At 35.6% G+C, this 14,088-nt stretch overlaps 1 long non-coding RNA gene across 1 annotated transcript; it reads right to left on the reverse strand.

Annotated features, from left to right (window-relative positions):
- Positions 1-936: 936 nt before the first annotated feature.
- Positions 937-10,257, reverse strand: LOC132691951 (uncharacterized). The gene is made up of 2 exons (XR_009616103.2): positions 10,203-10,257; positions 937-1,022 (listed from the first exon to the last, which is right to left on the reverse strand). It is a non-coding gene; the product is annotated as an uncharacterized LOC132691951 (long non-coding RNA).
- Between the last annotated feature and the right edge of the window lie 3,831 nt (positions 10,258-14,088).

A 14,088-nucleotide genomic window follows, 5' to 3' on the forward strand; every position in this document is an offset into this window, starting at 1 on the left:
TTCATACCTTACATACCTAACATTCTAATCTTATTTAAATGGTGAATATATTAAACCTTAGAATTGAAGATTCAGAGTGGAAATATTAACTCTGCCTCAATTATTGAGGATCTGCAGCACAGTCTTCATACTGATACATGACTCTCTTCACCAAAACAATGAATGTTTCCAGCGGGAAAATTGACACATTTTAATATTTTCCCTTGTGGATTTCATGAACTATAAAACTTTTATACTCTGGTTTTATCTGAATTAATAAACTCATTAATAGCTCACTGCTTGCTAACAACAAGTTCTCCTGGGTTTGAATTTGTTAACTGTTGATAAATAATAAATAATAAGCAAAAATAATATCATTAAGCCCTTATTATGTGCCAGATACTGTGCCAAGTGCTTATATGCACTAGTCCATTTGATCTTTAAAATTACCCACATGACATGAACGTTATTAATCTCTCTTGAAGATGAATAAACAGATATCTAGAGAGATTTCAAAAATTGTCCAGGCAACTAAACTAGTAACAAGTCAAATTTAAGATTTTATTCTGTTAGCCTAAATATATATAGCCTGCCTGCCTAATAGCACACCAGCAACTTTTAGATAATTTTTCCTTTGAAAAAATGGAAACATTATGATTTCATTTATTTTATAGATTGATTGATTGCTGAGATGGACAATATGCTTTTGTGGGCTTTGTGATTAGTTACAAAATTCAACATGAATTTTATTTTCATTATCCCTGTTAATGAATGCTTCCAAAGTTATTTACAGAGAAAAAGCATTTCAGAATACCAAATAAGTTTTAGTTTCCAGTCTATCCTTAAAACAGTTTTAGACATAAAGCAAGGTGCAATGAATTTTGTACTTGGAGACAGATCACTGTAAAATGAAATAAAAAGAATAACCATAAGCTATTAAGTAAAAACAAAGACTACCTCAGCAACTCTCTTCTCTGTACAGTTAATCCATTTGTGGGTCTGGGAAGGTACATCTCCCATCCAAATGAAGGCTTTCTTTCCTACTGTGAATATTAACAAGGAAAATAGATCATTTTACATATTATATCTCAAAGGCACCATATGTGTTTTTTTTTATCACAGAAAGTAATATTTCTTGGACACAAACGTATAACCAAGCTTCTTTAAATAGAAAGGTTTAGTATAGATTTCTTCAAAATCCTTTTTGTATCTTACCTTTTTGATAATTGGCTGATGTTCAGCAACTCTGCTAACAAGGGTTACTTGAATGGATTTGTGGAAAGGTTAAAAGATACGTATAACCAATTATCATTCTTTTGAGATATACTGCTAAACTAGCTTTTGTATTAATTTCTCATAAGTGAAATAATGTAAACAAATAATAATCTTTATATTCATAAGATGTGTTAGCAGACATAATCTAAATATTGATGTAATTTTGACTTTGGCTTCAGTGCATTCTTCTGTCATTAAACATCCTTATTTTACAGGACAGGTGGCCCATCCCATAATCTTATGCTCATTTTCCAGTTGCTCTGTCTATAGTGCTGGTCATTGGCACTAACATGACCTAGAAGTGGTCATAGAGGAACAGCTTTTGTTTAAAGGTAGAGGAAGGGATGGGAAAAAGTTCTTTTGAGCCACAGTGCTTCTGAAAAGGAAAAAAGAAATTCTATATATAGCAATAGCAGGCTATGAAAAAAAACATGTATGTATATAATAAAATAAAAGTATTTGCAAAGTAGAGATGCTGATTTACCTAAGTCTATATCAGTTCCTCATTGTATTAAGTTGGAATTTTTCTTAATCAGATGTTCATTGTATTCAGCTGTGATAGTACCATGAGTGATCTGCCTTCAATATCTCCACCCAGATCTTGTTTCATATATTCATAGACATCCAAATTAATTCCATTATCTTAGTTGACCCCATTTATAGGCATGGAATTAAGGACAACACAGAATGAAATATTCACAACAGGGAGATAGTTTTCAGATTTTTTGAGTCGTAGCTCTTAATCCTTACAGCAGACTACTTTCCCAAGGCTGTATCTTTTTAACTATTGTAGGAGACAACACTGAAAAATATATTTGCTAAGGAAAGACCCTAATAGACATTCCTGATTTTCCAAGTCAACTTTAATTCCTGAAGTCCACTGAGAGCTACGTGGAAAGAGCTCAGAATGCTACAAACTTGCTTCTGGACCTAACTCTCTTCATGATATACCTAATCACTTAAGCAATTCATTTAACCTAGCCATCTTATCTTTCTCATTTGGAAAAGGAAGTTAATGATAGCTGTCTTACATACCTCTCACTTGAGAGCCTTTTATGAGAAAATAGAGTTAGAAGTGTGATACAAAGGTAGGGTAATATTTGTAACAGATCTCAACAGGGTGTCCTGAGCTGTGTCCTAAACAGATATAATGCACATTCAATAACATGCAATAGATTTTACTGGCAAGGACAATAAGGGGGAGAAGGAAGAGGAGAAGGGGAAAAAGGAAAATCTGTTCTGTTGGGGATCTTTCCAACAGACATAAAAATGGAACACTGGAAAGAGGATGGCCTTCAAAGGGGGCTAACTCCAGTTTCATCTCTTACTATAGCTTCATGTCAAAATATCTTACTCTCTCTGAACCTCACTTTCTCCTGTAAAATACAATCCAAGTTACTTTTCCTCAATTTATTTTAATATTTTTAAATCAAGATACATGTGCAATTCTAGTGTACTTTTAATATAGTGTTATTTCCCACTCCTCCCTAAAGGTTATTTTACTAATGGTGACAAGGGTGATGATGTGGTCTCTAAGAAATAAGATGCTGTCTTGGGGCGCCTGGGTGGCTCGGTCGGTTAAGCGTCCGACTTCGGCTCAGGTCATGATCTCACGGTCCGTGGGTTCGAGCCCCGCGTCGGGCTCTGTGCTGACAGCTCAGAGCCTGGAGCCTGTTTCCGATTCTGTGTCTCCCTCTCTCTGTGACCCTCCCCCGTTCATGCTCTGTCTCTCTCTGTCTCAAAAATAAATAAACGTTAAAAAAAAAAAAAAATTTAAAAAAAAAAAAAAAAGAAATAAGATGCTGTCTCAAAGAAGGAAGGAGAAATTAATCTGTTTTATGAGTGATACATCCCAAACATCCTGAACAGAACCTAGAAACTACTGGTTGAATGAATGAATGAATGAATGTGATGATTAAATAAAATAACAGAATACAGATATACCTAAAATGGTACCCAGCATTTAGCAGCTGAACCCAGATCCAGGTTCAGGGACTACTAGCACCCTAAAACTTTTTAAATTTTTTTTTGAGAGGGTGGTGACGACAGGGGATCCAAAGTGGGCTCTATACTGACAGTAGAGAGCCTGATGCGAAGCTCAAACTCACAAACTGTGAGGTTATGACCTGAGCCAAAGTTGGACATTTAACCAACTGAGCCATCCAGGTGTCCCTGTACTAGAAAATTTTTATCCACTAACTCTTTAGAACCAAATATAGTGTATATAATGTATTTGGTACACTATCCCCACAGGGGCCTAGGTCAGTACCCTATGGTCAAACACAGCGTTTTGTCTGAAGTGAAATAAATGAAGGTTCACACCAAGTTTGATAAAATAAGCCATACAAAAGTTTGGTCATGTTTTACGCCAAATGAGTTGTGAAAAAGTTTCCAATAACCAGATTTCTAAATTTTAGAATTTGGACAAATGGTTATGAATAATAATGGTAACATTTACTGAGTATCTGCTACGTATCAGTCTCTGCTTTAAGCACAGTACATTAATTAATTAAACCTCACAAAAACCTTTGAAGGTAGGCACAATCATTATTCCTATTTTATGTGAGAAAAATCTGATGCACAAGTTAAATTACTTGCTTTATTTGGTTTATGAACCAAAGTAAGTCTAGAAGGATTTGTGTTCAACATTATAGAATAAAAAATTAAGAAGAACATATACATTTATCTCAGTAGAAAAGGAATTTCTATGATCTAAGCAATGAAAAGAAATAAAAAATGGGTCCCCTCAGTGGCTCACTCAGTTAAGCGTCCAACTCTTGGTTTCATCTCAGGTCATGATCTCACAGTTTTGGCGATCATGCCCCATGGAGGTCTCTACACTGTTAGCGCAGAACCTGCTTGGGATTTTCTCTCTCTCATTCTCTCTCTCTTTCTCTCTGCCCTTCCCCTGTTTATGTGCTCCCTCTCAAGATAAATAACTTTATAAAAAATAGAAATAGTAATATATTTTATTAAACAACAAAAAATTTTTTTGTTAAATTTACATCCAAGTTAGTTAGCATAGAGTGCACAATGATTTCAGGAGTACATTCCTTAATGCCCCTTACCCAATTAGCCCATCCCCCCTCTCACAACCCCTCTAGTAACCCTCTGTTTGTTCTCCATATTTATGAGTCTCTTCTGCTTTGTCCCCCTCCCTGTGTTTATATTATTTTTACTTCCCTTCCCTTGTGCTCATCTGTTCTGTGTCCTAAAGTCCTCATATGAGTGAAGTCATATGATATTTGTCATTCTCTGGCTGACTAATTTCACTTAGCATAATACCCTCCAGTTCCACCCACGTAGTTGCAAATGGCAAGATTTCATTCTCTTTGATTGCTGAGTAATACTCCATTGTATATATATACCACATCTTCTTTATCCATTCATCCATTGATGGACATTTGGGCTCTTTCCATACTTTGGCTATTGTTGATAGTGCTGCTATAAACATGGGCATGCATGTGTCCCTTCAAAACACCACACCTGCATCCTTTGGATAAATACCTAGTAGAGCAATTGCTGGGTCGTAGGGTACTTCTATTTTTAATTTTTTGAGGAACCTCCATACTTTTTTCCAGAGTGGCTGCGCCAGCTTGCATTCCCACCAGCAGTGCAAAAGAGATCCTCTATTTTCCACATCCTCGCCTGTTGTTGCCTAAGTTGTTAGTGTTAGCCATTCTGACAGGTGTGGGGTGGTATCTCATTGTGGTTTTGACTTGTATTTCCCTGATGATGAGTGAAGTTGAGCATTTTTTTCATGTGTCGGTTGGCCATCTAGATGTCTTCTTTGGAGAAGTGTCTATTCATGTCTTTTGCCCATTTCTTCACTGGATTGTTTTTTGGGTGTTGAGTTTGAGAAGTTCTTTATAGATTTTGGATACTAACCCTTTATCTGATATGTCGTTTGCAAATATCTTCTCCCATTCTGTCGGTTGCCTTCTAGTCTTGCTGATGGTGTCCTTCACTGTGCAGAAGCTTTTTATTTTGATGAGGTCCCAATAGTTCATTTTTGCTTTTGTTTCCCTTGCCTCTGGAGATGTGTTGAGAAAGAAGTTGCTGAGGCCAAGATCAAAGAGGTTTTTGCCTGCTTTCTCCTCGAGGATTTTGATGGCTTCCTGTCTTACATTTAGGTTTTTTATCCATTTTGAGTTTATTTTTGTGTGTGATGTAAGAAAGTGCTCCAGGTTCATTCTTCTGCATGTCACTGTCCAGACTTCCCAGCACCACTTGCTGAAGAGACTGTCTTTATTCCATTGGCAATTCTTTCCTGCTTTGTCAAAGATTAGTTGGCCATACGTTTGTGGGTCCATTTCTGGTTTCTCTATTCTGTTCCACTCAGATCTAAGTGTCTGTTTTTGTGCCAGTACCATACTGTCTTGATGATTACAGGTTTGTAATACAGCTTGAAGTCTGGGGGATTGTGACTGCCTCCTGCAATATCTGTTGTTGTTTACAACAAAATTTCTTGAATATCAAAAGCACCATATTAAAATTTAAAGTTTAATAACCTAGATAAAATGTTTTCAGCAGATATTGTTGGCATATTCAATATATAAAGAGTACATATAAATCAATAAAAAGCAAAAAGACCTCATTAGATAAGGAAGAAAGAGACATTAAGAAGTCACAAAAAAAAAAGTTTTGCCAATGGCAAAAAAAAGTGTGAAATTTCAACTAATATTTAAGTTTACAAATTGAGATACAATTTTTTGATATTAAGTAGAGATTTTATAACTAATAATATATGCTGAATGCTTTAAGAATTCTTACAGCCTTTGAGGTTGTGTTTTGATTTTTTTTCCATAGAGAAGTAACTAGAAATTCTAGGGGAAAAAATATTTCTCTACAAAGATGTTCATTAAAGAGTAATTTATAACATTAAAAACAAAAACAATAACAATAACAAAAAAGGAAACCAATGCTTTTAAGGTCCAGGGTCATGGGGTTAATAAAACAACTTCAAAAAATGATGTGGAAAAAATTGTTTGAGCCTACCAATATCCCATTTTGTCAACACACTGCTGAGTCTAACAGAACTGTCAATGTTATAAAATCATAGTTTAGTTTCCTGATATCACATTAATAAGCTCTCTGGAGTTGTTGCCAGGGAACCTGAGACCCTGAAGCCATTTATCTAGGCAGGAGAGTTTTCTCTGCAGTTGTCCTGAACAGGTGGGAGGGTAATTTTCACTGCAGAGATATTTTTTCCACAGTAAATGATGACTAGCTATGAAATTGTTATGTTCCACTGTAGACCTGTATGCTGTACCTTTCTCCAAATAAGTTGCTAATACTGCCACTTTAAAGCTGTATTAACTTTGAAATCTTTGGAAACTAGATTAACCCAGCTGCAGTCTAATAAATGAGTGATTTCAACCATTAAAACTCAACCTCACCCATGGGACTGTTTACTTCATTATATTTTCCAGTTGATTGTATATACTGTTTAGGAAGGCTATTGATCATTGTATGTTCATATTGTAACCAGCCACTTTATTATTCTTTTTTATTCTAATGGTTTTACATTTGAGCTTCTTGAATTTCCTAGGCAGATACATGCCTGTTAATGGTAAAAAAAAAAAAAAAATCTTACTGTCATTGTCCATAGTTTTTATTTAGTTATTCTTATCTTACTAATTACTATTGGAGCTTGCTATAAGTTCCAATACATCACTAAATAATATTGGTTAAAAAAAAAGGACCCTCACACAACTCATTGACTTAATTTTCTTCACTCCAACTCCAGCTCCACTTTCCCCTTACTTTCTCTTGTAATCTTTTTTTTTTTTTTCTTGGTAAATAATTCTGCTATTCATCTAGGTTTCCAAGTAAGAAATCTGAATATCACTACAATATCTTTCCTCTCATTTGTACCCCACTGGAATAATCAATATCTCACATATACAAATACAACTATTTTCAAACAAATTATTGTACTTTAATTAATTAAATGCCAGTTCTTTTAAAACATGACTGACATCATACCACTCTGTCATTATATGTTTTCAAAACAAATATTTATCAAGTGTATTTGTAGAATCCTATGGGATATGTCACAGTCACCAAGTCTTATGGATCCTACCTCAGAAAAATATCTTGCAGTTAATCCCTCTTCTCCATGCTCATTGCCATTGTTCTCATATAGACACTTTAATCTTGTGCTGGTTAGTCTCTGTCTGCCCCCCTAGATCTATTCTTTGTTTTTCTCAGTTTTCCAGAGAGTTGACTTCTTGAAGAGGTTTTCCTTGCTACTTAGCTTCTGGTGGGGATTGGTTTGGAGGTACCAGAAGGATTTGGAGAGTGGGAAGGGAAGAAGTTGAGTTTATGTTTCCCCCATTCCCTCTTTGCTTCATTGTTGATCTGATGAATACTACTTAGCTTTATGATTATAGCTTCTCCCGTGATTCCAGCCCTCAACCAGTCTCTCATGATACCTTAAAAGTAGTAAACCCAGTAAGGATTAAGGGTTGTAATGGCTTCACACTCTTGCTAATCCTAACTCTGCTTGACCTACCAATAATTATTTCCTTTACTAAAATGTCTTTTAATAAATCCTAGTAGATTGAACCCTTTGTTTCCTATTAAGACACAGACTGATATGTAACCCTTTTCCAAACCATTGAAATGGACTCTAATTGATTTCATTTCTACAGCCTCACCCTCTCTCTTACCTTTTTACAACACATCCTTCAACCATGAACAGAGAACCCTTTTCTCAAATGCAAACCTGACAATGTCATTCCCTGAGCAAAATCTTCACTGTTCTTCATCATTATTAGCAGTAGTTTCCAACCAGAGTTACTGCAAATGACCTATAAATCCTTACACACCCAAGAATTTTCTGTGGAATAATCAGATTCACTTACATACATATTACTTTTTTTAATATGCCACTGTGATTAAATACTAGGTCATATAAATTTTGGTTAACATCATACTATGTCATGATGTGTTTCCCCAGGCAACCAGATATTCCATCATATACACTAAAGAATCCTCACATTCAAAATAAAATCTAAACTCTTCCTAACTTTCTAGTTTATTCTTCTGCTGCTCACCCCACATGCACTTACACTTTACTTAAGTGTGTACTCTCCCTGCATCTTTGCTTTAGGTAATCTTCCTATTTCTGGAAGGCACTCAACCACATTCAATAACCCTTCATGGCAAATACTTTGTCATCTTTCATAATAGAAACATTATATTGAAAACCAATAGGCTAGAGTTTGAGTTAATTACTTGTCATGCGTTATCTCATTTAGTACTCATTGCAATAGATGAGATGAAGCTTAAGGGGTTTGCACAAGTTCACACAACCATAAAGTATAAAATTAAGACTTAAAACCTGACTTAAAGACTTAAAGACTTAAAACCTACACCTTAAAAACTAAACTGTTCTTTCTAACAGGGTACTAGTCTAGAAAGTCAAAAACTTACACACTTTGAAATCTCCTTCACATGCCTTTTCTCATTTTTATTTCTATGCTCCTTGATCCATGCCTCTTCATACTGTATTGTCATTCTTTGCTTATTTGTTTACCTCTCCCATTGACTTTGAATTTTTTTAAGGATAAAACTCAATTTTGTGGGATGCCTGGGCAGCTCAGTCGGGTAAGTGTCTGAATCTTGATTTCAGCTCAAGTCATGATCTCACCATCATGGGATCGAGCTCAGCCTCAGGAGGGAGTCTGCTTGGGATTCCCTCTCTCCCTCTCTCTCTGCCCCTCCCCCACTCATGCACACGTGCTCTCTCTCTCTCAAAATAAATAAATAAATCTAAAAATAAACCTCAATCTTGCATTTTTTTCTTTGTTCGTATACCAAAATTTAATAGGATATCTAGGTATTAAACAGAATAATTTTTAATCATATTAATGCTTTATAAATGAATAACCTTACTTTTAATATTAAAATGAAACGTTATCTCCTAGAAATTGTTGCACTGCAACATTTCCAAAAATACCTATTTTGATTATATTCCTGATTCAATCCTGGAAAGGTATTTATATAGTATGTCTCATTTGACCATGTCATTGTGGCAACTGCCTACTGTTTTCTGATTTCTTTTGTCTTAGTTGCCTAATAATGATTAACTAACCATATACATCAAGGAACATAAATTCTTCAGTTAACTTTAATTGACTTGGTTCATATATGAATACTTATAGTAGTTACCTTTCTGTTGTCAATATCATATATTGTAAATTAGCCGCACAATAAAAAACTGTTGGGGCACCTGGCTGGCTCAGTCCATAGAGTGCGCTACTCTTGTTCTCTAGGTTGTGAGTTCGAGTCACAACCACACTGGTTACAGAGACTACTTAAAAATAAAATATTTTTAAAGAAAAAGGAAAAGAAAAACACTGTTTTTCTGGATGTCCTCATTTGTAATTTATATTATTTCTTATTTACTCTGCTACATAGACCAAATTTAGAAGATGGAAACACAGCCAAACCTCTATATTTAAACCATAAGATCAATGCATAAGAAAGAAAACTAAATATTTAAGCCATATCCTTTGGCCACAAAATTTCTTATGAACATGATAAAATTGATCAAAAATCTGGTTAGAGCCCAGTTAATTCCATGAAAACATGCAATAATGATAGCTAATATTTATTGAGGTCTATTATGTGTCAGCTATTTTTCTAAATACATGCATTAACTCATTTAACCCTCGTAACAACTTTATGTGATAGGCATTATTATTTTGCCCATTTTATAGATTGGAAAACTGAGGTGCAGAAATGGAAAGCAACTTGCAAAGGCCATGCAACTACTGATGTCCCAGGTAGTATTTAGAGCCCAAGTAGTCTATACTCTGAGCCTCCTTAATAACTATGCAATACTGCCTCTATTTAAAAAGTAGCAAATGGAATTATTATTAGTGAGGACACACACAAAACATTATAAATAAGGGAGGACTTTGGCCCATATTCCTGACCTGACTGGTCTCTGGGGCAGTATTCTGCTTCCACCATGTACTTCAAGTTCCTCATCTGTAAAATAAGAGCAATAATGGTATTTATTTTATAGGTTGTTGTGATGATTGCCTGTCTTTATACATATGAAGTGCTTCAAACAATGCCTAGAACAGACTAAATGCTACTTATTAGTATTTTCCAACTAAAAGGAGATGATTTATCCTCTTGGTAAGCATTTACTTAGCTACTATGCAACTGAAAATTAATAAACTATTATTCCAGTTTATACATAAGTCTCTTGTGTACTTATTAAAATTGGTTCTCTTTCAAGAGTTCTGATGTACATGCAAGGCTGAGGCATGATATTAGACTTGGATTGACTAATAGGTTTTAATTTTTGAACCATCTCTAAAAAATTGATGGCAGTTTCTTAAGTGTATAGTTCAGGTTCCTATAGTCACATAAGTGTACAGCAGGAAAAAGTGCTTTGCTGAGTTCATGTTAGGCTGTGATCTTGGGTCAGAAACAGCAGGAAAGAGTGCTTTCTGAATTCATGGTTAGGCTGTGGACTTGGGTCAGAAAGGCCGTCTTCAGGACCATGGACAGAACTTTGCACGCCTGAAGGTGCTGACACCGCTTGATCATTTGGAGGTGGACAAAGAAGCATGATGAGAAAAAAAATGCTGTATTTTCTAGAAAATTGAGCAAGTATACATGCATGTGCATATACTTTCATTAATGTCTTGTATATATAGCAGCATTTAGCATTCTGATAACAAGAAATCAAGATCAATATAAATATGTTAAGCAACACATAAACGAGGAAGAAGTGAAAAGAATACCTAAAGCTTCAGAAGCGCTGTATTGTTCCCATGATTTTAGTTATACCCAAAGGAATGCATGTGGGTATTTTTCTAAGCTTTCTAAAATCATTGGTTTATATATCTGTACTGCAGCAGAGCATATTTCAAGTGGCAAGATTCATGAGATTGGTAAGAGTTGGCAATAATATTTTATAAGTCTTATTTTACTTAATAGAAGTTTATGTACTGCATGAAGTTTATATTTATAGGATATTTAAAGAAAAAGTGCAATATGCTTTCTCACCCAAAATGTTTACACACATGTTTTTTAAATATTTTACCATAGAATTAAAAATTTTCAGTGTGCTTTCACTTTAGTAGCAATTTTTTTTTAATTTATTCATTTAAATTCAAGTTAGTTGACATACAGTGTTGTATAGGTTTCAGGAGTAGAACCAAGTGATTCCTCACTTATTGTATAAGACCCAGTGCTCATCCCAAGAAGTGCCCTCCTTAATGCCCATCACCCATTTAACCCATTCTCCCACCCCCCTTCAGCAATCCTAAGTTTGTTCACTGTATTTAAAGAGTCTCATGGTTTGTCTCCCTCTCTGTTTTTATCTTATTGTTCCTTCCATTCCCCTATGTTCATCTGTTTTGTTTCTTAAATTCCACATATGAGTGAAATTATATGGTATTTTTCTTTCTCTGCCTTATTTTGCTTGGCATAACCCATTCTAGTTCCATCCATGTTGTAAATGGCAAGATTTCATTCTTTTTGATCGCCGTGTAATATTCCATTGTATATACCATATCTTCTTTATCCATTCATCAGTCGATGGACATTTGGACTCTTTCTATAATTTGGCGGCACTGGAGCCTCCAGTGAACCCAGTGCTGCTATAATCATTGAGGTGCATGTGCCCCTTAGAATCAGCATTTTTGTATCCTTTGGGCAAGTTCCTAGTAGTGCTAGTGCTGGATCATAGGGTAGTTCTGGTTTGTTTGTTTTTTTAAGTTTTATTTATTTTGAGATAGAGGTAGAGATAGAGAACACAAGCAGGGGAGGGGCAGAAAGAGAGAGGGACAGAGTATCCAAAATGGGCTCCAGGCTGACAGCAATGAGTCCAATGCAGAGCTCGAACTCTCGAAGCCTGAGATCATGACCTGAATTGAAGTCAGAGGTTCAACCGACTGAGCCACCCAGGTCCCCCCTCTATTTTTAATTTTTTTGAGAAACCTCCATACTGTTCTCCAGAATGTCTGCCCAGTTTGTACTCCCACCAACAGTTAGTAGCAGAAATATTAAGTTTGCTTCTGCCTCCTTGCATTTAAAAATAAGACAAATAAACTTCTGAACGGACCTTACCACTTGGTAAATTCTAAGATAATGGCATTGTGTAAGTTCCCATAGCAGGCAGTTTTCCTTGGCAAATGTTTATCTTTACATGTGACTTCCACTCCTAAACTCATAAAGCCTTTCTAGATTCCCTTTTTATAAAATGACATCTCTCCTTCTTCTGGATCCCTCCTCTAGATTTCTGTAGTACTCTGTAACTACCTGTTTTTACATTTTACATTTTTTGTTCTATTTTGCAATGAATATTCCTTGCTATTATACATCAGTTCCTTAAAAACAAAGATTGTATCTCCTCCACATTTGTAATTTCCACATTATCTAACATAATGCATTACACATAGAAAGCCATTGAAGTTTATGAAAGAGTCATACAATATTTTGGATATCAACTTTTTTGAAGGAGTGTGGGCTGGAGGATGCTTTGTGGTATTCAGTACATTCTTTGGGTAACTTCCCAGAAAAACAAAATAGATATGCATTTCTACAAATATATTTCAAAGTATGTGTAGCAGAATTAATAATCATCAAATATACCAGCCGAACTAGTATTGCAATAATATCTAGTAGTCCTGCCATAGAATAGAATATTTCATGTTAGGAAGAAACCTGTCATGATGCAAATTATTTTGATGTAGTGGTAACCTCCAAATATACAGGTAGGCAAGATCCCCAAGGCCACAGAAGAATAAGGCATACAAAACAATTAAAAGGTTCAAACAATATGATTTATTTAATCAATTAAGATACGTAGTGAAAAGCAAAGGAGAAAAGTGGCATGGGTTAATGCACTTGAGATAGTATGCAAGCAGAGTGGAAGACAATACTACCTATCTTCTGGGTTATGCAATTCTCCCTCTCTGTGTCTCTGTCTCTGTCTCTGTCTCTCTATCTATCTATAAACATAAATACATACACAAAGAGGGATATCATCTCCCTCTGTCTCTCTTCTGAGTTTCACTATCCATTAATGGCATAGTTACAAGCACCAGAACTGAGGTTTGAGTAAATAGACTCAACAAACAGAAGAAGCCTAAGACCAACATACATACTTGCTCTACCAGAGAGATGCAGGGCAAGTATGCCTGAGCAATCACAGGACTCACCATTTGAAAATCTCCCTGGACTCTGCCTGTGAGAAGCTATGGATTTCATTTGTGTTTCTTGAGTAGAAGACATACGAGGCCTGAATGGGCATTACCAGTGAGTGACCAAATTAAAACCTAAGAATACTCAAGGGCTTACATATATTTTAGTGCCTCCCGAATACTATGTGTCTCCGATATATTTACAGTGCCCCAAACTTTAGGTGTCTTTTGATCTATCTTTTTAAATCTATGTTCATCTCACACAGGATCTGCTTACTATCTTATTTATCCTACCCGGCTCATCTTACAGATTCTGCCTACATCTCACGAGCTACTTATTTACACATTGTATATACACACCTAACACATCTTACGGGTTTTGTCTATGTGCTCCTCTTCTATAGGATATTCAAATATTTTCAAATAATTTGTTCAAAAAACCTCTTTAGAAATATGAAAACAGGGGCGCCTGGGTGGCTCAGTCGGTTAAGCGTCTGACTTCGGCTCAGGTCATGATCTCGCGGTCTGTGGGTTCGAGCCCCGCGTTGGGCTCTGTGCTGACAGCTCAGAGCCTGGAGCCTGTTTCAGATTCTATGTCTCCCTCTTCCTCTGACCCTCCCCTGTTCATGCTCTCTCTCTCTCTGTCTCAAAAAATAAA

Source organism: Panthera onca, chromosome B1 (genome assembly GCF_046562875.1).
Source record: "Panthera onca isolate mPanOnc1 chromosome B1, mPanOnc1 haplotype 2, whole genome shotgun sequence".
Classification (NCBI taxonomy): Eukaryota; Metazoa; Chordata; class Mammalia; order Carnivora; family Felidae; genus Panthera; species Panthera onca.